The sequence below is a fragment of the Micromys minutus genome (genome assembly GCF_963924665.1).
Source record: "Micromys minutus genome assembly, chromosome: X".
NCBI classification, from domain to species: domain Eukaryota; kingdom Metazoa; phylum Chordata; class Mammalia; order Rodentia; family Muridae; genus Micromys; species Micromys minutus.
The window spans coordinates 54,501,661-54,526,946 of record NC_137970.1 but is presented as its reverse complement, the minus strand read 5'-3'; the positions used below and the strand labels follow the sequence as shown (position 1 = coordinate 54,526,946).

At 36.7% G+C, this 25,286-nt stretch overlaps 1 pseudogene across 1 annotated transcript; it reads left to right on the top strand.

The window, feature by feature from the left end:
- Nucleotides 1–1,344: 1,344 nt before the first annotated feature.
- Nucleotides 1,345–24,879, top strand: LOC308414962 (ribonuclease P protein subunit p38-like; annotated as a pseudogene). Its single transcript has 4 exons — nucleotides 1,345–1,837; nucleotides 3,298–3,602; nucleotides 12,572–12,736; nucleotides 24,823–24,879. The product of its transcript is annotated as a ribonuclease P protein subunit p38-like (transcript).
- Nucleotides 24,880–25,286: the final 407 nt, after the last annotated feature.

The following is a 25,286-nucleotide window of genomic DNA, read 5'->3' as shown; positions in this document are numbered from 1 at the left end:
CCATGACATCCCACTGAGAAGACCGCAGGCAGGCAGGTAATGTAATGCCTGGAGTACTTCCTATTCAAAAAGAGCATCACCCACATTTCAAACTTAGTTAACATAACAGGAAACGCCAACCCCCTAACTACCACCCTCCTCCTCAATATTTACATAGTCCCAGACCACATGTAATAAAGCACACAAGTTATTTCACTGAGGATCATTTCAGAGAGGCTGTTTTTATTGAAATGTAACACTTAGGAAAGAGTTCTCTCTCCAGAACTACTCAACACTGGATCTTGGACCCACCAGGTTAACAAGGCTCATGCCTCTACCACTGCCTCTTCTGCTAGTACTGCCTAAACAAAAGACCTAGGACCCTGAATACCAGCCATATGCAGGCCACCAAAACCTCTTCACTTCTCCTCTATGTGCTCTAACACTACCAGCGTTCCCAGCCATACCTGAGTCCAGGGGAAAGTATTAGTCCCTGGCTCCACCTTCCTCTCCTTGGTCTTACCCACAGAGAAACAGAGGAACAAGAGATGGCAATAGAAGGTAATAGCAGAAGGAGAAACAGAAGGAAGGAAAACTAGTCAGCTTAAATGGAAGGCTATTTGAATATACAATGTCAGAAGGGAAGGGAATCAAAAGAGCAAGCATGTTCTAAAATGTTGAGATGGTATAAAAAGAACCAATATTCAGGTTATGGGTTTCAAGAGGGCCTGAGAACATCAATGGAATAGTGCTTATTCAAAGAAACAAGTAAAATAAAAGATACTAGTAATCAGTGCAGAAAGTTGAAAAGTCCATAAAATGTTTTAATTCAACAAAGTCTCCCACAATGCAAATTACAATGAATCTCCCAAAGGTGCAAGATAAAGAAAAGAATATAAAGAAGACCTAGTCACCATCTTGTCCTTACTCAGTAACTCCCACTCTAGCATCTCTGTTCAAATGACACTGAACTTACTTTAAGATGCTTCTGGGATCCCTCGCTGTCTGCTTCCTTCGGAAGGAATTCATTTACTTTTAATTTATTTTTTATTAAATACTCTGTATTTACATTTGAGATGTTACCCCCCCCCCGCTCCCATCCCCCATCCCTCCATTCGTCTTCACAAAGGTGCACTCCCTCCTAATCACCCTCCCTACCCCATTGACTTGACATTCCCCTACATTGGGAAACAAATGAATTCTTTAGATAGCAGTTATTATTGATCATTTTCTCCAGAGAGACTTCTTTTCCTGACCCTCTCAACTAAGGTCACTACTGACTGTTCCTTGAGGTTCTTTTGAATCGGAGAACTGCATCCCAATCGTGCAGTCCCTTGGTTGCAGAGCATCTAACTAGTTTTCAAGATGGCTGCAGCCCCTCGGGTACCAAAGAGAGGATCTATTCAGAAGACTAGACTTCTACTTGTAATGAAATCACTGAACAACCCTTATGTTATTTCCTGGAGCACCAGAGAGAATATGTACACTCTATATAATAATACTCAAAGATAAAATTGAAGATAAGAAGAAAAGGGGAAAAACAGCATTTATAAAAGAGCAAAGATACGGGCCAGATGTTGAGATTAGTGGGGATCCAATTTAGCCCCATAAGAATCTGCAAGTGTCAGGGTGGACACATGTACAAGTCAGGAAACAGCTGGTCATTGATGTTACTGAAGTCACCAGAGCTCTGGAGAGGAAGGAACTGCTCCTGGTGCTGGTGTGTGCATCAGTCAAGCCAGCCATTATCACCTCACACCTGATTCAACTTAGTTTAAGCATAACTGTTCCTGACTGTCAGGTACCTCAGCTGAGTGAGAGAATCACTCCAGTCATTGGCTTAAAATGTGTGCTAGTCGTGGATAAATGGAATAGAATAGAAGATCCAGAAATGAGTCCTCACATATATGGTCACCTGATTTCTAACAAAGGAGCTATAAACATTCAGTAGAAAAAGGACAGCCTCTTCAACAAATGGTGTTGGTCCAACTGGCACTCAGCATGCAGAAGAATGAAAATAGAACCTTTCTTATCTCCTTGTACAAAGCTCAAGTGCAAGTGGATCAAAGATTTCCACATTAAACCAGGTACACTGAAACTATTAGATGAGAAAGTAGGGAAATCTTAGAACACATAGGCATAGGGCAAATTTTCCTGAACATAACACCAATGGCTTGTGCTCTAAGGTCAAATATTGACAAATGGGACTTAATGAGATTGCAAAGTTTCTGTAAGGCTAAATACATTGTCAAGAAAACAAAATAGCAGCCAAAAGATTGGCAAAAGATCTTTACCAACCCCACATCTGATAGAGGCCTAATATCCAAGGTATACAAAGAACTCAAGAAGCTAGACACCAGAGAACCAAACAACCCTATTAAAAATGGGGTACAGAGCTAAACAAAAAGTTCTCAATTGAGGAATATCAAATGGCTGAGAAGCACGTAAGGAAGTGCTTGACATCATTAGCCACCAGGGAAATGTAAATCAAAACTCTCCTGAGATTCCACCTCACACCAGTCAGACTGGCCAAGATCAAAAATTCAGATGACAGCAGATGCTGGTGAGGTTGCAGAGAAAGAGGAACACTTCTCCACTGTTGGTGGGGTTGTAAACTGGTACAACCACTTTGGAAATCAGTCTGGCAATTCTTCAGAAAATTGGACATAGTACTACCTGAAGAACCAGTTATTCCATTTCTGGGCATTTACCCCAGAGATGCTTCAATATACAACAAAGATACATGCACCACAATGTTCATAGCAGTTCTATTTATATTAGCCAGAAGCTGGAAAGAACACAAATGTCCTTCAGTAGATGAATGGATACAAAAATTGTGGTATATTTACACAATGGCGTACTACTCAGCTATCAGAAACAATGACTTTATGAAAATCTTAAGAAAATGAATGCATCTAGAGAATATCATCCTGAGTGAGGTAACCCAGTCACAAAAGAACAGACATAATATGTAGTCACTGATAATTGGGTACTAACCCCAGAAAGCTCTGAACACTCCAGATACAAATCACAGACTGTGTGACGTTCAAGAAAAAAAAGAAAAGAAAAAGAAAAAACCATTATGTTTACTTCTTACACACCAAGAAAACTTTGACTAATTCCAGGTTACATCCTGTTTTGCATGTACTTTATGCTCATTGTAACTAGTAAGATCTTAATCCACACTATCATACCTTAAAAAAAAAAGCCAAGCAATTACAAAATGTGTTCGTATACTTTTATGCAAAAGTGTTTAAAATTTGTACATTTATCTTTGTTTTATAAAATAAAGTTCTTCAATAAAATAATGTGTGCTAGCCTTGGGCTTCAGAAAGAACATCATGAACATTGCTGATGAAGTGGGAGTCATCCTTCCCAGGGTGCCCAGCTTAAATGTGCCATGGCTTCCAGAGAGAACCCAAGATCCCACAGACAGTTTGGAGACTGAATCTTTGGAAAGCCAGGACAAAGAGATTTTGGACACTTCATTTGATGGCCTTAAAAAACTTAGTAGGAGAAAGCTTGGTGAAGGTAGACAAGCTATAGCTGCAACCCTACATGCTCTTAAAATAAAGAAACTCATTCCTAACCCTAACCTTAGGAAGAGAAGGATCCACCCAAAAGTAAAAACATCCATTTCAAAGTAGTTTTGTATCACATTGTTACTTCATGTAAGTATATGGTCTAAATAAACACTGAAACAAATAAAGTGTGTTCACATATAAAAAAAAGGCTGAGGAAATAGCTCAATTGGTAAATTTAAGGACTGGATTCTGTTAAAGTTTCATTTCATTTCATGTGTATGTGGGGTCTGCATGCATGGATGTTTGTGTACCACATCCTTAATGCCAATAAAGGCCAGAAGAAAGTGTCAGGTCCCTTGAAACTTGAGTTATAGGCAGTTTTAAGCTGCCAGACAAGGGTGCTGGACACCAAATTAAGGTGCTTAGGAAGAGCAGCCAGTGTCCTTAAGCACTGACCCATCTATCCAGCCCTAGTATATGAATTTTGGACTCATGAAAAAGAAATGTTTACCTGTAATTTCAGAATCCCAGTACAGAGGTGAGAGAAAAGGGAGAATTTTGTGGGCTTTTTAGTTAACCAGTCTAGCAAATCAGTGAGCTCCAGATTAAGTAATAGACTCTGTCTCAAAATAAGTAGATAAATAAAAATGAAGATATGAATGAGGAAAATACTTGACATTTATATCTGCTTTCCATGTAGACATGCAAGCATATATATGAGTAAATGTGTGCTAAGTGCTATAAGCACATATATGTGTGTGTGTGTATACACACACACACACACACACACACACAAACACATGAGGAGAAAAGAAACAATTAACAAATTGTCATGTCCCATTCAGAGTGTAAATACCAATAATTACGTTGCTTGAAGAAAAGACCTATCCAACACTATAGACTATTTCACCCATCCTCTTCTAAATATATGTTTTCCCATCATCAGTTGCTATGTGACTAGCCACAAAATATAACTCAATATACTTTATTTAGAATAATATCAAATATAAATGCATAGAATCAAAAAGTATGAACCTGAGAAGACAATTAGTAAAGGACTAAATAAAGAAAAATACTATTTTTTAAATAGAAAGTAAAGACACAATATAACAAAACAAAAGAGATAGAAGAAAATTAGCATTAAGGGAGAAGTAATTTGTATAATAATCTATAGTAATTATTGCTTATAACAGAAAAACAAAACGCCCTCAAATAAAAATGTATTGTTGCATTTAAAGAACGTAAAAGGCAAATATATTAAATCCAAAATTAATAAAAAGGAAGAAAGAATACATAGTAGAGAGAAATAATGACAAAAATAAACCGTATGAGTTATCAATTAAACAGAGACCTTGCTCTTAAAAGAAAGTAGAAAAAATGCTTGGCTAAACTAAGACAGAAGTCACAGAAATAAAATAAAAACCAGAGACAAGAATTGGAGAACTTACAACAGATAATGCAGAAATAAAAATGATAATTAATGATTATAATAACTATCCCTGTAAATCTACTCTCTGGATAAAAGAGACAAATATATGTATGCATATGCCTCACAAAAATTTAGTCATGTAAAAATGCAAAATCTCATCAAAATAATAAGTAATGAAGTTGACTCAGTACTAAAAATGTCTGCCATCAAAGAAAAGCACATGGTTAGAATTTTTTACCACTAAATGCAAACATTTACAGAAAGACAAAGATCAATAGTCCTCATGTTATTTCAAAATCAGAAAGGGACAGAGTTCTCATAACACATTCTATAAGGCACTCTGTTCCTGGCATGAGAAAAATTGCTAATATACCATTAGATTTAATATTATTATTTTCTTGAGCTTTGCATCTCATCAAGAATACTAATAAGCTGAAACTAAAGGCTTACTAAAATGTTAACTTTGATGAACTGGAATTAATGCCATTGATTCAAGGATGGTCCACTTATATAAATCAGTAAATATGACGCAACACAGCAATAAGATAAAATCACATGAATCATATAATTATTTTACTACCCACAGAAAAAATTGATAAAAATTAAAAATGCATTCATACTAAAAATATTGAACATGTTAGATCTAGAAATGGCATGACTCAATATAATAAAAAGCCTTACAATAAACTCACATATAACATTCTTACCAAATTGAGGAAAACCAAGATTCCTAATTTTACAATTTTTAGTCAACATATTGCTGAAGGTACTACTTAGCCAACCAGGTAAGTGTTGTTTTTCTGGGATTGTAAATAAAGATACAGTGAGGTATCCTAAGTATTTTATCCTTTCCAACATAGTTTCTCCTCTCAATCATTTTTGAGACAGTTTTTGTTGTTGTTGTTGTTGTTTTTGGTTTTTTTTTTTTTTTTTTTTTTTTTTTTTTTTGAGGCTGGCTTTGAATTCATAGTACTTCTGCTTTTGACTTTCAAGAATTGGGATCACAAGTATATGCTATTATACCTGGATTTCTATTAAGTTTATTTTTTTACACATCAAATTGCTCCTCAGATTTATTACAGAATAATCAAACCACCAGTGCAGAATGACAAAAAAGAAAAAGCCAATACTTAATTAAGCATGACCAACATTGGAGACATTACTGTCCTTTTGAACTTGATAAGGTAAAATTGATCACAAACTGTGACTCAGCATGATTATATTCCAGTGTCTCCTGTTGGTGTTGAGTGTGATTTGTTCCCAGTTTTCACTTAGATCTATTGAGAATCCATTGCATTTTAATGAGATGGCTAGCAGCCAGGCACCTGGTGTCTTAGTCTTTTTATTTTTCCTGTTGTTCTGATAAAATAACTTAAAGTAACTCAAGGGAGAAAGTAGGGATTGGATTACCATTCAAGGGTACAACACATTATGGTAGGGAAATTAAGACTGCAGGTGCCTGAAGCAACTAGTCACATTAAGCCACTAACAGGAAGCAAAGAGCCATGCTTAATACTGTTGATTAGCTTCTCTTTCATCTCTTACATAGATTTGGCAAAGCTCAGTGAATCAATGAGTTTATTGGGGTTATTTGCAAGAACTCAAAGACAGAGGCAGCATCAAAGGTCACCCAAGTATGGGTGATGATCCAGGAACCCTGGAAACCTCAAGCTCACAGCAGCATCTTGCAAGGCAGACAGTTGAACAGGTTGGAGTGTCTTTTCCAGACAACTCAGTTTGTCTGAGCCCCTTCCAGGCCTCTGAACAGGTCTTTACCACTTTAAGGCAACTCAACTTATGCCTCTATAACTACTCAGGGAAGGAGGAATTATTATATCTGGCCAGTTTCAGGGATTTCCTAAAGGTTCTGAATTATTTAATCCCTGAGTCTTAAAAAATTTCCATTAAGAACATTATTAATCTTAAGAAACTTCCATGCAGGGTGTAATGCTACACTTTGATTGTGACACACAGCATCCGCTAACTTTACCTTGCATGCTCATTCTTCTACACAGAAACAAGGCTGTCTTGGAACTCTTGAGAGATCCATCCAGTGGCTGTGCCTCCACTTCCGCCTCTCCCCCTCCCCTCCAGACCCAGACCCACTCTACCTGACCCTGACCCCGACCCTGACCCTACTGGAATTAAAGTATGTGCCATCATGTCTGGCACATTACATTTTCATACATGTACTTAATGTATTTCAATTCTACTTGCCCCTTGTTACTTTTTTGTCCCCTACAAACACTGACTAATCGCATTACTCATCTTAACTAGTACCCCTTTTATGCCTTATTTACTTTTTATTTATTTTATAGTAGTGATCTGGTAAGTTTCACTAAGACTGCTTACATAAGCATGCAAAAGTGTTTTTGTTTTTGTTCCACAGGACTAGCAGCACCTCTGTGGCGAATATACCATGTTTAAAGAATATAAACCCTCAGGGAGGCATGAGATCCCATAAGCACCACCCCCTTGTGACAGAGTATGGATGGGCTTCATGTTTTATAAATCTTATGCAGGTAATCATAGTTGTTGGAGTTCAAGAGTGCAACAGCCATATCATGACTGAAAGCCAGTGTTTCACATCTTTCTGCCAGCCCTTAGGTTCTTTCCACACTTCTTTAAGCAGTGTTCCCCCAGCACTAAAGATATAAATAAATGTACTCGTCATGTAATATTCACTTATTTTTCAGCACTGAAACTCATTGTTAGTTTCTGCAATTCTCATTGCATAAAGAAGCTTCACAAAGTGACAGCAGCACTAATCTCTAATCACAAACATAGTTATTTACAATGTGATTTGATGGGTAGATTGTGTCTATTTGCAGAGCAACAGTTACTTCACCAGTGGAGCATATGACCTCTTCATCCATAGGCTTTTGGTTAAGTTTTTATTAGCATGTATAAATTATCTCCTGTGGAATGGACCCCAAATCCAATCAAAAGGCAGTTACTTACACCTGTAATATACTTGACACTATTGCACCACTGGGTACCTTTCCTAAATAGTCATTATTATTAGCATTCTGTCTGAGCTCTGCCCCATAGTTACCTGGCAACAGCCAGGTGTGGTCCACTCCACAGTTACCTGGCAACAGCCAGATATGCCTGACACTATAAAACTGGTTACTTGTCCCCTCCTCTCTTGATCTCTTCCTCTTGCCTTCCTGCTCCTGCTATATCCTCTCGTCCCTTCCTTTCCCCCTCCACATGTTTATGGCCGACCTCTACTTCTCTACTCTACTCTACTCTTTCTCTCTGCCTCTCTCTGTCTCCATTACTCTCCTAACCCCCCAATTTCCTAAGTAAACTATTCTATACTATACAGTCATGTGGCTTGTCCTTCAAGGGGAAGGGATGCCTCTGTATAGGCCCGTGGAAGCACCCCTTTCTCCCATACCTGACTACACCTCCATAGAACACATCCCTCCTCTTTTTCTTTTTATAAACATATCAATTTTTACACCCAAAGTCGGCATCTAAGTAAGACTTCTCAGGACAATTTTTTCTAGTAGCTTGCAAACCTTTTGACCCTATGAAGACTAACTACTAGAAAGGTATCCTCCAGCTTCATTAATGCTTAACTTTTATATGTCCTGTAGCTGCTAAAAACAGCTTTATCCACCCACACGGGGTAACTCCATTCAAATTCATTTTTTTTTAAATTCATGTTTAACTATCTAACCAATTATCAACTTTCCTTAAAGCTTTATAATACATTGTCCATTTGGTTGATCATCTCCCCCATTCTCAGCTCTGCTCAATCCCCTAAGATTCTCTTACCACTTCAACCTATCCATTCAGTAAACCTATCCTACTAAGTATGTCCCTATCCACTTTCATATGATGTACATTATATTAAGGAATTCTTTTTCCTCTCTCATGTGTCCTTTTTAGTTTCAAGAGCTTTATACACATTCACTCCTATGTAAATACACAAACATAAAATGGAAGCTAGAATTTACATATGAAATAAAGCATGCAGTATTTATATTTCTGAATCTGAGTTCCAACATTTAATATATTTTCAAGCACCATTTATTTCCTGAAATTTCCCTATTTTCATTTTTTAAGGCTGAATAAAATTTCAATGAGTATGTGTATAGGTGTATAGGGTTTCCATCATATGTAGGCTTGTATTTTTCTAAACCAAAAATTTTCCACTTCAACTATCTTATCATTTTCGATGGATATCTAAGTGGACTCCATCCATATTCTTTCTGTTATGAATAGAGAAACAATAAACATGGTTTTCATCTTTGTAAATATTAGCATGTGTATAGGGCCACCCATGGACATGTAGTCACCCTATCAGAGGCCACTAATTCTCTTACCCCAACAGCAATCAACTTCTAACAGCTCCTCAGCTAGGGGTGGAAGCCTCTTCATATGCCCCTTCCATACCTAGGCTGGCACTCTGTCTGATTTGATCTCATATGTGTCTTGTGCAAGCAACTACAACCAGTGTCAGTTTATTACTACAAAACCCCTGTCATGTCCAGAAAATCTTTCATGTTGTTCCTCTCTAACCTTTGGCTCTTATAATTTTTCAACCCCATCTTCCTCCATAGCACCTAAGTCTTATGGGTAGAAGATAATATACATATCTCATTTAGAGTTGGGTATTTCACAGTCACTTATTCTAGGCATGTTGTGAGTCTCTGTACTAACTACCATGCACCATTAAATGTTTCATTGACAGCTTGTGGTATTGAAGGTACTAGCATATTTGTAAGATGGGGTCTGGTCTAAGGAAGGTAGTCAATTGGAGGCATACCCCTCAAGGGAATATTGGGAAACTAGATTTTTTTTTCCTATCTTAGTCTCCCATGCATCATGGAGTGAGTAGCTTTCTTTTTGCCACACATTATTCCATGAACTACAGGCCCAATACAAAAGAGATAAGCAACCATGGACTAAAATAATTAAAATTATTATAAGATGGGAGAAAAAAACTAACATGGAAGGCAAATCTAAATAGGTCTTAAGTAACTCTAGCATCAAATAAAATTTATATGAAATTAACATGCATAGAATAAAGCATGAATGGTCTTTATTTTGGGAGATTCCTTGCACACTTAACAAACACCTATGTGGTGGTTTGAATATGCATGGCCTCCATAGATTCACTTGTTTGAATACTCACCCACAAGGAAGGGGCACTACTAGGAGGCTTGGCCTTCTTGGACTAGGTATGGCCTTTTGTGAGGACCTGTGGGCACTGTAGGGAGCAAACTTAGACATCTCTTATGATCAAGCTTCTGTCCAGTATGACAGTTTTCTGCCTTAGGATCAAGATGTAGAATTCTCAGTTTCTTTTTTAGTATCAAGTCTGCCTATATGGTACCATGATTCCTGCCCTGGACCAAACTTCTGAAATTGAATTTTTCTCTTAATAGGTGATGCTGTGGTCATGTTGTATCTTCACAGCAATTAGACCATGTCTATTAAAACCTATAAAAGAATAAAACAGGCTTCCAGTCTCCATTTGCATCCCAGAACTAAGGCTGTACCACAGCCCTCCATACCTAGATCACACCTGGAAAAAAAATGGTCACCCAGTGCTGTAGCTCCTAATCTCATAGGTGAGACCACCACTTTTGCTCCAATAACTGGCCAAAGAGACACCACCAGGAGTGCACAGGACACTGAAACCACTGAGTAGCAAGAGGCAGTATCCTTGAGTATCCATCGGTACCCATGAGCTAAGGCTGTCCCATAGCCCCCCATCCCCAAATCCACCCAGAGAGAGTTGTTATCACAGGAGTGCTGATGCAACTAAGAGCATGGGCTCACAGGCCAAGAGGAGAGAGAAGCTCCAATCAGAGACAGCAAGACCAACTAAAACCAGAAATAACCAGATGCTAGAAGCAAGTATAAGAAGACAAGCAACAAAATCAAGGATAATTGGTATCATCAGAACCCAGTTCTCCCACCACAGCAAGTCCTGGATACTATAACACACCAGAAAAGCAGGGTTTAGATTTAAAAACACATCTCATGATGATGATAGAGGACTTTAAGAAGGACATAAATAACTCCCTTAACAAAATACAGAAGAACACAGGTAAACAGGTAGAAGCCCTTAAAGTGGAAACACAAAAATCTCTTAAAGAATTACAGTAAAACACAAGCAAACCAGTAAAGGAATTAAACAAAGCAACCCAGAATTTAAAAATGAGAATAGAAACAATAAAGAAATCACAACAGGAAACAAACCCGGAGATAGAAAACCTAGAAAAGAAATAAGTAGTCATAAACGCAAGCATCACCACCAGACTGCAAAAGGTAGAAGAGGGAAACTCAGGTGCAGAAGATACCATAAAAAACATTGACACAACAGTCAAAGAAAATGTAAAATACAAAAAGCTCCTAACCAAAAACATCCAGGAAATCCAGGACAAGATGAAAAGACCAAGCATAGGGATACTAGGTATAGAAGAGAGCAAAGACTCCCAACTTTTAAAGAGCCATCAAATACCTTCAACAAAATTATAAAAGAAAACTTCTCTAAACTAAAGTAAGAGATGACCATGAACATACAAAAAGCCTAAAAAACTCAAAATAGTTTGGGCCAGAAACAAAATTTCTGCAGTCACATATAATCAAAACACCACATGCAGAAAACAGAGAAAAAAATACTAAAAGTGGTAAAGGAAAAGGGTTAAGTAACATATAAAGTAAGACCTATCAGAATTACACCAGACTTCTCAACAGAGACTCTGAAATCCAGAAGATCCTGGGAAGATCTCACACAGAATCCAAGAGAACAAAAATGCCAGCCCAGGCTATTATAGCCAGGAAATCTCTCAATTAACATAGATGAAGAAACATATATAATCCATGGAAAAACCAAATTTATGCAATATCTGTCCACAAATCCAGCCCTACAAAAGATAATGGAAACTCCAACACAAGGAGGAAAACTATACCCTAGAAAAAGCAAGAAAGCAATCTTCTTGAAACAAACCCAGAAAAAGATAGCTACACAAACTTAATGGTATCTCTGACAACAAAAATTACAGAAAACAAGAATCACTTATCAATGAACTTAATTCCTTAATAAACATAGACTAACAGACTGGATATATAAACAGGACCCAGCGTTTTGCCGCTTATATGAAATGCAGCTCAGAGACAAAGACAGACACTGCCTTATAATAAGAGGATTGACAATAAATTTCTTCCAAGCAAATAGTCCAAAGAAACAAGTTGGTGTAGCCATTCTAATATTGAATAAAATTGATTTTCAACCAAAAGTTATTAAAGAAGACAAGGAAGGACATGTCATAAGCATCAAAAAAATCTACCAAGGTAAACTTTCAATTCTTAACATCTATGATCCTAATGCAAGGGCACCCATATTCATGCAAGGAAACTTTGCTAAGGCTCAAAGGACAAATTGTACCTCACATAATAATAATTCAAGACTTAAACACCCCACTTTTATCAATGGACAGATCATGAAAACGGAAACTAAACAACGACATAGGGAAAGTAACAGAAGTTATGAACCAAAAGGATTTAACAGATATCTATAAATAAACATTTCATCCTAAAACAAGAGAATATACCTTCTTCTTAGAAGCTGATGGTATCTTCTCCAAAATTCTCCATATATTCTGTCACAAAACAGGCCTCAATGGATACAAGAATATGTAACTACTACCATGTCACCTATCAGATCACCAGAGATGAAGGCTGGTCTTCAAGAAGAACAAAACATCAAGAATCAGGACCTGCCCACAGACGACTGAGACCCCAGAGAAGTCTTGCAAGCACTCTCCCACATGAGCCCAAGGTAAGTCTTAAGCCTGCCACACACCCTCACGGGTTGTCTGGGGAAGGAACACCTGGAGATCTTGTGGGCAGATAGGGTGGTGCACTCTCAGATACAGTCCTTTCCAGCCCAGTGAGAGAACCAGGTGACCACCATCAAGGTCAGGACCCATCTGCACAGAGATGAGCTCTTAGACTAGCCTCACAAGAGTTCTCCCACCTGAGACCACAGAGACAGAATGGAGTCACTGTAATCAGAAATTACTGCCTGCCATCAAATACCCTAAAACCTATAAGAAATTTCCTTCCTGAGCACGTGGATAACTCACTTAAACAATGACAGGAGAATACACATAAACAAATAGAAGCCCTAGAGCTAAACAAAATGTTCTCAATTGAGGAATATCGAATGGCTGAGAAACATCTAAGGAAGTGCTCGACATCCTTAGCCATCAGGGAAATGCAAATCAAAACAACCCTGAGATTCCACCTCACACCAGTCAGATTGGCCAAGATCCAAAACTCAGATGACAGCAGATGCTAACGAGGTTGTGGAGAAAGAGGAACACTTCTCCACTGTTGGTGGGGTTATAAACTGATACAACCACTCTGGAAATCAGTCTGGTGACTCCTCAGAAAATTGGACATAGTACTACCTGAAGATCCAGCTATTCCACTTCTGGGCATATACCCCAGAGACACTCCAATATATAACAAAGATACATGCACCACAATGTTCATAGCAGCTCTATTTATAATAGCCAGAAGCTGGAAAGAACCCAGATGACCTTCAGTAGATATATGGATCCAAAAATTGTGGTACATTTACACAATGGAGTACTACTCAGCCATCAGAAACAATGCCTTAACGAAATTCTTAAGAAAATGGCTGCATCTAGAGAATATCATCCTGAGTGAGATAACCCAGTCACAAAAGAACAGACATAATATGCAGTCATTGATAGTGGGATGCTAACCCCAGAGGCTCAGACTGCCCCAGAAACAACTCACAGACTGTGTGAAGTTCAAGAAAAAAAAGAAAACAAAACAAAACAAAAGACAAAAAACAAAACAAAACAAAAAAAATGTCATGCTCAATCCTTACACACCAAGAAAACGTTGACTAATTCCAGGTTACCTCCTGTTTTACATGTACTTTTTCCTCATTGTAACTAGTAAGACCTTAATGCAGAGTATTAAACATTAAAAAAAAGCCAAACACTGACACAATTGCATTTGTATACATTTATGCAAAAATGTTTAATTTTTTTTCTTTTATCTTTGTATTTTAAAATAAAGTTTTAAAAAAGCTAAATTTAACGTTTGAATTATGCTTCTGCCAATTTTGAGATCAAAATTAAAAGGATTGGTTATACTGATAGTTAAAAAAAAAGAAGAAGAAATTTAAAAATCACTCAAAAAAAAATACTGACAAACACAACCAAACAGGTAAAGGAATTGAAAACAGAAAAAGAAACAATAAAGAAAGCACAAAAAGAGACAACCCTGGAGATAGAAACCCTAAAAAAAGACATCAGGACTCAAGATGCAAGCATCACCAACAGACTAGAAGAAATAGAAGAGAGGATCTCTGGGGCTGAAGACAACATAAAAAACATAACAAAACCATGAGAGAGGATGAAAAATAAAAAAAAAAAAAATAAGAAGCTATAACCCAAAATGTCCAGGAGATCCAGGACACAATGAGAAGACTAAACCTAAGGATAATAGGTGTAGAAGTGGGTGAAGAATATCAACTAAAAAGCACAGTAAATACCTTCAAAAAATCAGAGAAGAAAACTTCCCTACCCTTAAGTACAAGATGACCATGAACACACAGGAAGCCTACAAAACTCCAAATAGATTGAACCAGAAAAGAAACTCCTACTGACACATAATAGTCAAAACACTGAATATTCAAAACAAAGAAAGAATCCTAAAAGCTGTAAGGGGAAAGGGACAGGTAACATATAAAGGCAGACCAATCAGAATTATACCAGACTTCTCAACAAAGACTATGAAAGCTAGAAGATCCTGGACAGACTTCATACAGACTATATTAGAACAGAAATGCCAGGCCAGGTTACTATATCCAGCAAAACTCTCAATCACCATAGATGGAGAAACAAAAATATTCTAGGACAAATAAAAATTTACACAATATCTGTCCACAAATCTAGCCCTACAAAGGATGATAGGTTATATTAGATTTGATTTAACTATTCTAAAAAGGAAAAACGATGGACAGACTATATCAAAAACTTTTTATTATGAACAAACAACTTTTCATCACTCCTAAAATGAGATGAAACTCATAAATAAATTCATCAGTCAAGAAGAAAGATTTCCCCCACAGGAGGGCTAAGAAAGCACATGTAAAAAACTATTGTTGCCGGTTCTATTTGAAAAGTAAATGAAGAAATTTTGCTATGAATCAATGTTTATTTTCTATTTCATGCATGTTTTACTTATTAGACAACAAATTAACACATTAATTTCATGCATAAAATGTAACAGAGGACTCCTTGTAGAGCCTCATTGGGAGAGGATGCAACTAATCCTGTAGTGACTTGATGCTCCAGGAAAGGGGAATGCAGGGGGGGGGGTGAGGTGAGGTTGGGTGAGGTTAGGCAAAGGAAAGGCAGGATGGAGTGGGGAACTCTTGAAAGGCAATATTTAGAATGTAAATAAGTAAAACAATTTTTAAAAAATCATATATATGGAAAAAAGTGTAAAAAATATTTCCCTGTCTTTTACCGAAAAACAGTTTAAGGAACAAATTATAAATTGGAGTGTTGCTTCTAAATCTATATCTCCATTCATCAAATTTCATATTTGTTTGTTTGTTTGTTTTTATTCTCTTAACCTCCCCCAGAAACAGAGCAATGAGTAAAGCCTGATATTTAAGACCACCTGTTTTGGAGTCAAAATTTTCAGCTTAAAACTTTTGCTCTACTTCTTCCCAAATTACCAACTGTGAGAATGTCATTTCATTTCAACAATCTTCCATTTGTTATACAATGAATAATCATAGTAATGCCTTAAACCTTTAAACAGTTAAATGAAATGGTACAATGTAAATATTCAATAAATAATATCTGTTACGATACGACTGAAATGTGTGTCTTCTCTACTTATGTACCCAAAGTTTATTTCATTATGAAAAACAGAAAAAAAAATGTTTTCAGTATCAACATAAGACAAAATTGGGTAAAATAAGTTAATTGGGGAAAATATATTAATCTTGATATAAAGGTTTTTAATGTTTTCCCTTGTCTAAATTTCCAATGTTCAACTGGGAAGAAAAATAGATGCAAGGCTAAGTTCAGTTATTTCATCCTTGAGAATAAGTTCACAGTTTCCACTTTTGTCCACTAGGTGACACAGTAGGTAAAATAGTCTAGCAATTGTGCCAATGCTTTACAAATCACAGCATGTATGCAGATTGTTTTCTGAGTTTGAATCAATTTTCAAAACATATAGTGAGAGTGAGAGGAAAAGCAATAAACAAACAGTATTAAGGTACAATTAAATGAGTGAATTTACAAAACTTGGAGCGAAACAGAAAATGTTACTTAAGTAATTGTGCTTTTAGTAGTAAGCACACAGCAACAAAACAACATAAAATCAAATTTTCTTAAATAAGTGTTTCAAATGTCAATTTGAAAATAGGTCATCACATGATATAATTTCTAATATGGTTTTATTATGTGAATCCCAAAATTTTCAGACCAAAATATTTTATTTCTTCTCTACACTGTATTTTCATCTCTTGCTTTTTTAATTGTTATTATTCTTTAAACTTTTTTTTTATAGTCCAGTAGTTACCCCTCTTGGTCTGCTCTCTGACTGTTCCTCATCTCAAACCTACTCCCCAGTCCCAAATATGATGTCCCCATATATTACACCTCCACCCCTACCGCACCAGTCCTCCTAACTCCCCTATCTCACTGTCTAACTTATTTTTTTTAAGATAGAGTCTTTCACTGAACTAGAGGGTTTATTTAGGCAGGGGTTTGTACATTCATGTATATGTGTATAGAGACCATGGGTCAGTGTTAGGTGTATACCAGAGTCACTCTTCATGTGCCCTTCACTGTCTGCCAAAAGGACAATGCATATCCTGTTCAGATAAAATCCAAAAGGTTCTGGACTTGTCAGAAATGCTGGGAGTGTTAGAGCTCTTCGAAGAGAAGCAAAGAGGTTTGGAGTCTTCACAAGAAAGATAGCCAAGGTCTCAGGTCTCTCCCCAGATACAGCTGTAAAAACTGTACCAGTACAAATGGTAGTCATGGCAACATGAACCTGGCCAACCAGGTGAGTCCAAGGTCCAGCAATGAATGCTTCAGGAGAGAAAATTCTTCCCTAAGTGTTACAGCTCAATAAAAACAGCCACTCTCAGACAACCCTCAGTGAAATAACTTGTATACTTTATTCTTTGTGGACAAGGACTATATAAATACTGGAGAATGGGGATGAGATTTAGGGGTAGGTGTTTTCTTAGCTTAGCTTGAAATTTTAGTGATACTCTATTTACATGGAGAAGGGCTCCAGGTTCTACATTACCTGAATGATTACCATGTTTCTCTCTTAGAGGGATGTCATAGTTACATGTTCTAAAACAGGTATGGAAATGGCTAGGGAGCAGCTCCACTCCTGCCAATATCAACTCTTTGAACCTCAGAAGAGACCTTGAACTTTGGACTTTTAAACATTGTTAAGACTGTAATAGACAATGGAGACTTTTGAGGTTAGACTAAATGTATTTTGCATTATGATGTGGGGAAGTACAGTCCCCATAAACTCAAGTGTTTGAACAAGACTGTGGAGTATAATGTGGTGGTTTGAATATGCTTGGCCCATGGAAAGTGGCATTCTAAGGAGGTGCGGCATTATTGGAACAGATGTGCCCTTGTTGGAGAAAGTGTGTCACTATGTAGGCAGGCTTTGAGATCTCCTAGTGTTCAAGGTCCACCCAGTACAGAAGAGAGCCTCCTCCTAACTGCCTGTGGAAGACAGTCTCCTCCTGGTTTATAAACATATTTGAACTAATGACTTCTTAAAAATCTAAATAAGTGTTTAATGTTTATAGTACATAGTTCAATTGCACACTAGTTTAAATAACGTATTTATTGTGTATAGTGCTGCATTGCAAAGTCAAGTTTGAAACGCATTACTAAAACACTTTATGAGTGAAATGGCTTTTGTATGTCAAATCTCTAGGTATTTATAATACTTCTCCAGTAACAGTATATACATCTCCTAAAATAAAATATTTTTCCAAAGAAACAAGAACACTAGAAACAATTATCAATATCCGTTTCATCATAATATTGGCAAATACATGCAGGCTTAAAATAGTCTGAGCAGCGCTTAATTATTCAGGATAATTGGTTAAACTTTAATAGGAACAATGGTCTTTGTTGCATTTTAATTTCCCTATTTTCATCCTACTTTTCCTCACTCCATACTAGACTTAAAATCCAACAATGTGTATTTATGATAATTGTAAAAAAAAATACCCAGCCTTACAAACACTAAAGAGATTAAAGAGGGTTTGACCAAGCCCTCCCCTCAAATGCCTTTTTCACATAATTGTCATTATTTGACCAGAGTACCAGCTCCTCATGAACACTATTACAGGGCTCTAATTTATTTGATTGACACAGATCTCACACAGTGGGAAACAGCCTATTCCTGTGCATTTATTTTAAAAGTAAATAACAGCAATTTGTTAAAATTGTACCTCCTGAGGCAACAATACTAGTTGGGACAGGGGAGAAAGACTAACCAAAAATGTAAGTGAAAAATCTCCTGGTGAGATTTTCATGGGGTTTTTTAAATAACTAATATAGTTCTGAAAGTATACAATAAGACATGCACATATATTGCTGCATGCATACTGAAACCTGTGTGCTTCTTCATAAAACATGGAGATCTTAAGATCTTGTTCAGGGTGATTTTTGTCTTTGGAAGTTAACACAGGGGGAAAATGAAAACTAAAGCACAGTTACCAACTATATGACTCAGTATTGCAGAACAAAGAAACAACAACAGTGTGGCCTGTATACAGACAAATACAGTCAATAAAAATTGTCTGAGAAAATCAATTCATTGGACAAAGTTAACAAAGACATACCCAAACTAACCAAAACAAAAACACAAATTAATAAAACTAGAGACATAAGGGAAGAGGTCATTACAGATTTCAGAGCAATTCACAGATTCACTGTGATATGTGCTTGAAAACATATATAGATTTTTTTTAATTTCTTAAAACTTGAGGTCTTAGTTTGCTCCTCTGTTGTTGTAACAAAGCATTATCAACAGCAACTATGGGGAAAGGTATCTATTTGCTCACATTTCTAGGTAAGAATCCATCACTGAGGGAAGAAAATATAGGAACTCAGGCTGGAACCTTGAGCAGAGACCTCAGAGGAACAACAAAACTACAAAATAAATCCAAGATAGAAGTGCTTCCTGACAGGAGCCTAATATGGATGTCTCCTCAGAGGCTTTCTTTGTCAGAACCATACTGATACAGATGAGGATGCTTGCAGCTAAGCATTGGACTGAGCACAGGTTTCCCAACGGAGGAGCTAAAGAAAGGACTAAAAGATCTGAAAGGATTTGCAACCCCATAGGAAGAACAACAATATCAACCAACCAACCTCCCCTCCCCACCCCACAATGCTCCAAGGGACTAAAACACCACTACATGAGTAAACATGGAGTGACCCATGACTCCAGCTTCATATGTAGCAGAGGATAGCATTCTCTGACATCAATGGGAGGAGAGGCCTTTATTCCAGTGAAGGCTTGTTTTCCCAGTGTAGAGGAATGCCAAGACTCAAAAGTGGGAGTGGGTAGTTGGGAGTGAGAGCATCTTCACTAAAGCAAGGACAGGTGGGAGGGGCATGGAAGAGGGGGGGAAGTAAATGTAAATACATAAAATATCCAATAAAAAGATTTAAAAAACAAACCAACAACAACAAAAAGAATTCCAGGGGTATTATACAGTGTATTCAAATTCTAGAATAAAGGAGACTGAAGAATATAAATACTTCTGATCTTATTTAAATATTTTTCAGTGTACATATATATATTAAAATACTTGATGTATCCCATAAATCATTTCATTCTTTCATGGTTTTGCATCAATTAAAATAAACTTATAAAGTTTTTACAACAATTATAACAGCCAAAATTAAACTTGAATTGTGATTGAATTATGAATTACTATGTAACTGAATGTTCAAGAAGATAGTAAGAAGAGTCAAAAGTAAGATGAGCTGTCTTCTGAAATGTTATCCAACTCTGGATCCTTTTGTCTAGAACTTGCATAATGAAGAGAAAAGTTTAACTATATATTTAAATGTATTAATTGTTTTGCTATTATATGACAAACTTCATGCAGTAACTATGACTTCCATAAAATATTTAAGTATTTAAAAAGTTATTACTTTTCTACACAAAGGTTATTTCAAACTTAAACCATGATCCCACTTAGTAGACCAAACTTACTATTAATTCTAGATAAGTTTAAGTCACTTTTAAATTTGGGAGATTATTTCAGAGTTTAATTATACACATTTAGAATTGTTTTCTATAAATGCATCTTTTTTTTGAAGGGTGTGACAGTTTATTTAAAAAACAGAACAACAAAAAATGACAACAGTAACAAACCGGTACCACACTGATCATGTGACCAGTATACACGTGCATCTTTTATTCTCCTGTATAGTAACTATCATTGGGGGTGCTAACTAATTTAATCTGCTCACCTAGGTGCAGTCCTGGAAGCTTCTAGCCTCCTTACATTCTTATTTGGGCCTACAATTTTTTTTAGCCTCTGAGACTGACTGCTGAGTAAGCTAGTTCAACCCAGCTGTTCTGGCTCAAAACTCCTTTCCAAGAGAACTATTTCAATCTGGTTCCTCTCTTGGCCATTGAATTACTCTACTTGGCCTCAAACTAACTCTAGCAATCTTTTCTAATCTTCTGGTTCCTTCTCATTCTCTTGTTCATTCTGTCTTTACCTGTGTCTACCTTGTTCTTTTGTCTTCACTCTGTCTTTGTAAAACTCTCCCAGTAAAGCCACCTTATTCTCCTGCTTCTGTACTCTCCCTCTCAACTTGACTGTATTGTTCTCCATGAATTCTCCCTCTCAACTTGACTGTATTGTTCTCCATGAACTCATCTGTAGTCCTGTACTGTTGTCTCCCTTTACTGTCTGTCTCTCTCTTAAGTAGCTTCCCTTTACTCTCTCTTGGGAGAGTTGGGCCTATCCTATTCTTTCAAATCTTTCTCTGATTCATCACCATGTCTGCCACTCAATTAGACATCACTCTCAAACATGTCTGTGATTGGTATATTTAAGCATGGAAATCTATTTCTCCTCCCAACTCTGTCAGCATTAGCTAAAAAGATAGCTTCAGTTACACCTGTCTTTCACCCTATTCATATTATACTCAAGATGAGAATCACAAATCTCCACTTCCCCACAACTCTCCCCTTCCCCAGTTTGCTTCCCTCTCCATCTGATATTATATTAATATAACTATCTTCAGGAAAGCTATTATTTTCTTTCACATTTATATTGTAAATATGAAAATGTATTTAAGTTCTTTTTTTTCTCAAATGCTCTCTTCTGTGCACCCATTCTAATGAAAAAAACTTAAAATCAAACCCTGTTGCAGTAAGTATAAAAATTTTTAAAAATCTGTTTATCTCTCTATCGGTCCTGAGGTTTCAAATCTCAGGCCCGATTCGGATATGGAGCCCCGCATACCTCTAGTACCTCTGGCACTCTGTCTGAGCCAACACGGCCCAACTTGTCCATGCAACTTTCTTCCCTGGCGGTTTTCTACCACCTGTTCTCTGCCTCAATCCTGGGGTGTTTCTGCACCCCAAAATCCCACATGAATACAACTCTAAAGCCTGATAGCTTTTCATACAGGTTTATATATTCAACTCTCAATCCACAAACTGTCTACACAAGATTGCATCAAATAGACAAAGATACAAACTGCCCTTCGATATGAGATATTAGACCTATAAAATCCTTAATGTCCATAGCTATTTAATGCCAATTAATATCACCTTGGTCCAGCTGGTCCTTGGGAAACTCCATGTTGCCCCAACCTTCACCCTCTGATCTCTGACATCCTCAGAGCTCTCAGCCCTCTCAACTTCCCTCACCCCACCCAGTCACTGGCTTTCCTTTATTTTACTAATTAAAATGGGAAGGTTGACTTAGAGTCAAGTGACTAGGAAGCCCTTCTTGGGGAAGTAGAATTAACATTAAAATACAAACAGTCTCAGGACAATCTATAAAAACATTATTTTTTTCTATGATATTTGTCCTCTGTAATCTATGATTTTTCTTTTTTTTTCTTTTACTGAAATGCTGAGATTAGAACTATGTGTTTAAAAATATACTACCACTGAACAGCATCCCTTGCCCTACATCAGTTTATAAGCCAATCTAAAAGATATCTTGTGGGTTTTTAAATATTTTTCCAATTTTATTGAAAATAGACTCTTTTCTCAAACAATATAACTTGGTTATAGTTCTTTTTTTTCTCCCTGTACTCCTCCAAGTTCCTCCTCACATTATCTCCCATCTGGATCCCTCCCTCTTTTGTCTCTCAGTAGAAAAGAAAAAGTTTCTAATAGATAACAACAAAATATAACAAAACACATATAAGATAAAACAACAAGTTGGAAAAGACAAAACAGCAGAAGAAAACAAGCCCCTTCTGGGCATATACCCCAGAGAAGCTCCAATATACAATAAAGACACATGCACCACAATGTTCATAGCAGCCCTATTTATAATAGCCAGAAGCTGGAAAGAACCCAGATGTCCTTCAGTAGATGAATGGATACAAAAATTGTGGTATATTTACACAATGGCATACTACTCAGCTATCAGAAACAATGACTTTATGAAATTCTTAAGAAAATTGATGCATCTAGAGAATGTCATCCTGAGTGAGGTAACCCAGTCACAAAAAAAAGAACAGACATAATATGCAGTCACTGATAATTGGATACTAACCCCAGAAAGCTCTGAACACCCCAGAAACAACTCACAGACTATATGCAGTTCAAGAAAAAAAAGAAAATGAAAAAACATTATGCTTAATCCTTACACACCAAGAAAACTGACTAATTCCAGGTTACATCCTGTTTTACATGTACTTTATGCTCATTGTAACTAGTAAGATCTTAATGCACAGTATCAAACCTTTAAAAAAAACCAAGTACTAACAAAAATGTATTCATATACTTTTATGCAAAAATGTTTAAAATCCATACATTTATCTTTGTTTTTAAAATAAACTTGTTCAACTAAAAAAAGAAGAAAATGAGCCCTAAGAGTAGGCACAAGAAGCAGAGACCCACTCATTCACTCACTCAGGAAATACCAAACTGAAAGCTAAAATACATATGCAGATGCTCTAATATATACCCTTGTCTTCCCTGTGCTTGCTGCTTCGTTCTCCATGAGTTCCTATCTTGCTCAGTTGACTTAGAAGGCCTTTTTTGCCTGGGGTCCTCCATCCCCTTAGATCATACACTCTTTCCTCCTTCTTCCTCTGCCGTGGGCCTTTCTGAGTTCTGAGGGAAGGGCTTTGATAAAGACATCCTATTTTAAATCTGTATGATATTTGTATTTTTTTCACTTTGTATTTCCTTGATACTTAATTATATTTATTATTTATTCATAAATGTTTATTTTTTAATTGTTGAACAGTACATATATCCACTAAATAGCTATCAGGTAAGCGACCTACAAGTACATTCTTATTTTGTGTCCCCTTTTCACTTTCTGATTATTTTCTCTGATGACTTTAAATGAAGTCAAATTTATGTATTTCTATTGTTGTTAATGATTTGAATGTCATATCTGAAAATGTTTTGTCTAATCCAATATTTAACCTAATATTTTTTTCTTACTAGCTATTTATATACCTATTCTGGACTCACCAGCTTTTGTGACTTTTACATAAAATATGAATATTGCATTCAAAACCTATAAAAGAGCTGAATATTTGCCTACTATACATTTGTGCCTGGCTCACTCCCCAGCACTGACTAAATTAGTATGGTAACATACTAGTGAAATGGAGGAAAGAGAAACAACGGTTTAAAGCCATCTTTGGCTATTTATTATTTAAACCAGTCTGGGCTACATGAGATGCTTTTTAAAAATAAATAAAAATATGAATATGAATTTATCAAAATTACTGTTGAAATTATCAGGCAGTTGGGTTACCTTCCCAGTCTAAAGATTTTAACATTTTTTGTTGTTGTTGTTCTGTGACTATAAAATTTCCTGGGACTTCTTTCACAATGAAACACATAATTCACAGTAATCTGGATCCTTTTTCTAGTACCCATCCCATAGTTACTCATTTTTACTTCAGAATAAACTGTTTCCTATTCCATTTAAAGCAACAATTGACACCGCCATATAGAAAGGCAATCTATGTTTTCAATATTGATTATATATATATATATCTTGATCTTGGAATGTTGTTAAATATTTTGAAAAAGTTTGTTTAACTCCATTTGGTGAGTTTGAGAATTTTTTTTTTAATATATAGATTCCTCTATGCGCAAATAGTAGTAGTTTTGATTTTCAACTTATTTTTTTCATTCCCATGTGAGACATTATTATTACAGTATGTTTACAGTATCAGGTGTACAGTACAGTACATGAAAAGATCTACACTCTACTGCACAGGCCTCTCAAGTAAATAGGGTCTGCTCACAAGTGCGAACTTCTCAGCTCCTGCAAGATTCTGGAGAGCACAACCCACACAGCTCAGCAGTCAAACCACACAGCTCAGCGTTCACCTTTGTCCTTCAGGATTTGTTGGGGGTTTTTGTTGTTGTTGTTGTTGTTGTTGTTGTTTTTGCATTTTTAAATTTTTCTCCTTTTCTTTTAACCATTAAAAACAGTTATGAAATGTGGCATCCCGTTGATGCAAGGACCAGGAAAGCCATTTTCCCCCCTGAACTCACTGTAAACAACAGTAACTTTGGTTAAAATAAAAAAAGTCTTCTATGTAAGCAGAGCTTTGTCTTTTCAAATAGGGTGAGATCCTGAAGGAAGCAGGTGAGGATGAAGAACAGAAAGGTGTGAGGGAGTGAGGGTGGGGAGGAAAGAGAAACAGGAGAGGCTTTCCCAAGGGAGCGGCTGGACAGCACAGGCTAAACTGGATTCTGAGTGGTTTTGCATAAATAAAGGGCAATAGTCAGTTTCTAAGTTCTTCACACACTCATACACACAGGGAGGGGAGGTGTCCCATAGATGTAATTACTAGCCAATCAGAAACAATATATCACAAATGACGTGTGAAACCTATGATGAACTCATCAGTGGTGACATGGAGATGTTCAACAGCCGTGACTCATGCAGAGTGAACGCTGAGTGGTTCTCGTCCACCTTGGCCAGGGCAAGCAGTGCTCGGGCAGCCCGCCGCATCATGTCCACACTAGTTGGTTCAAAGTGTGGGTTCTGCATATGGAGGAGGCTTGCCTGGCTCTGCTGGAACTGT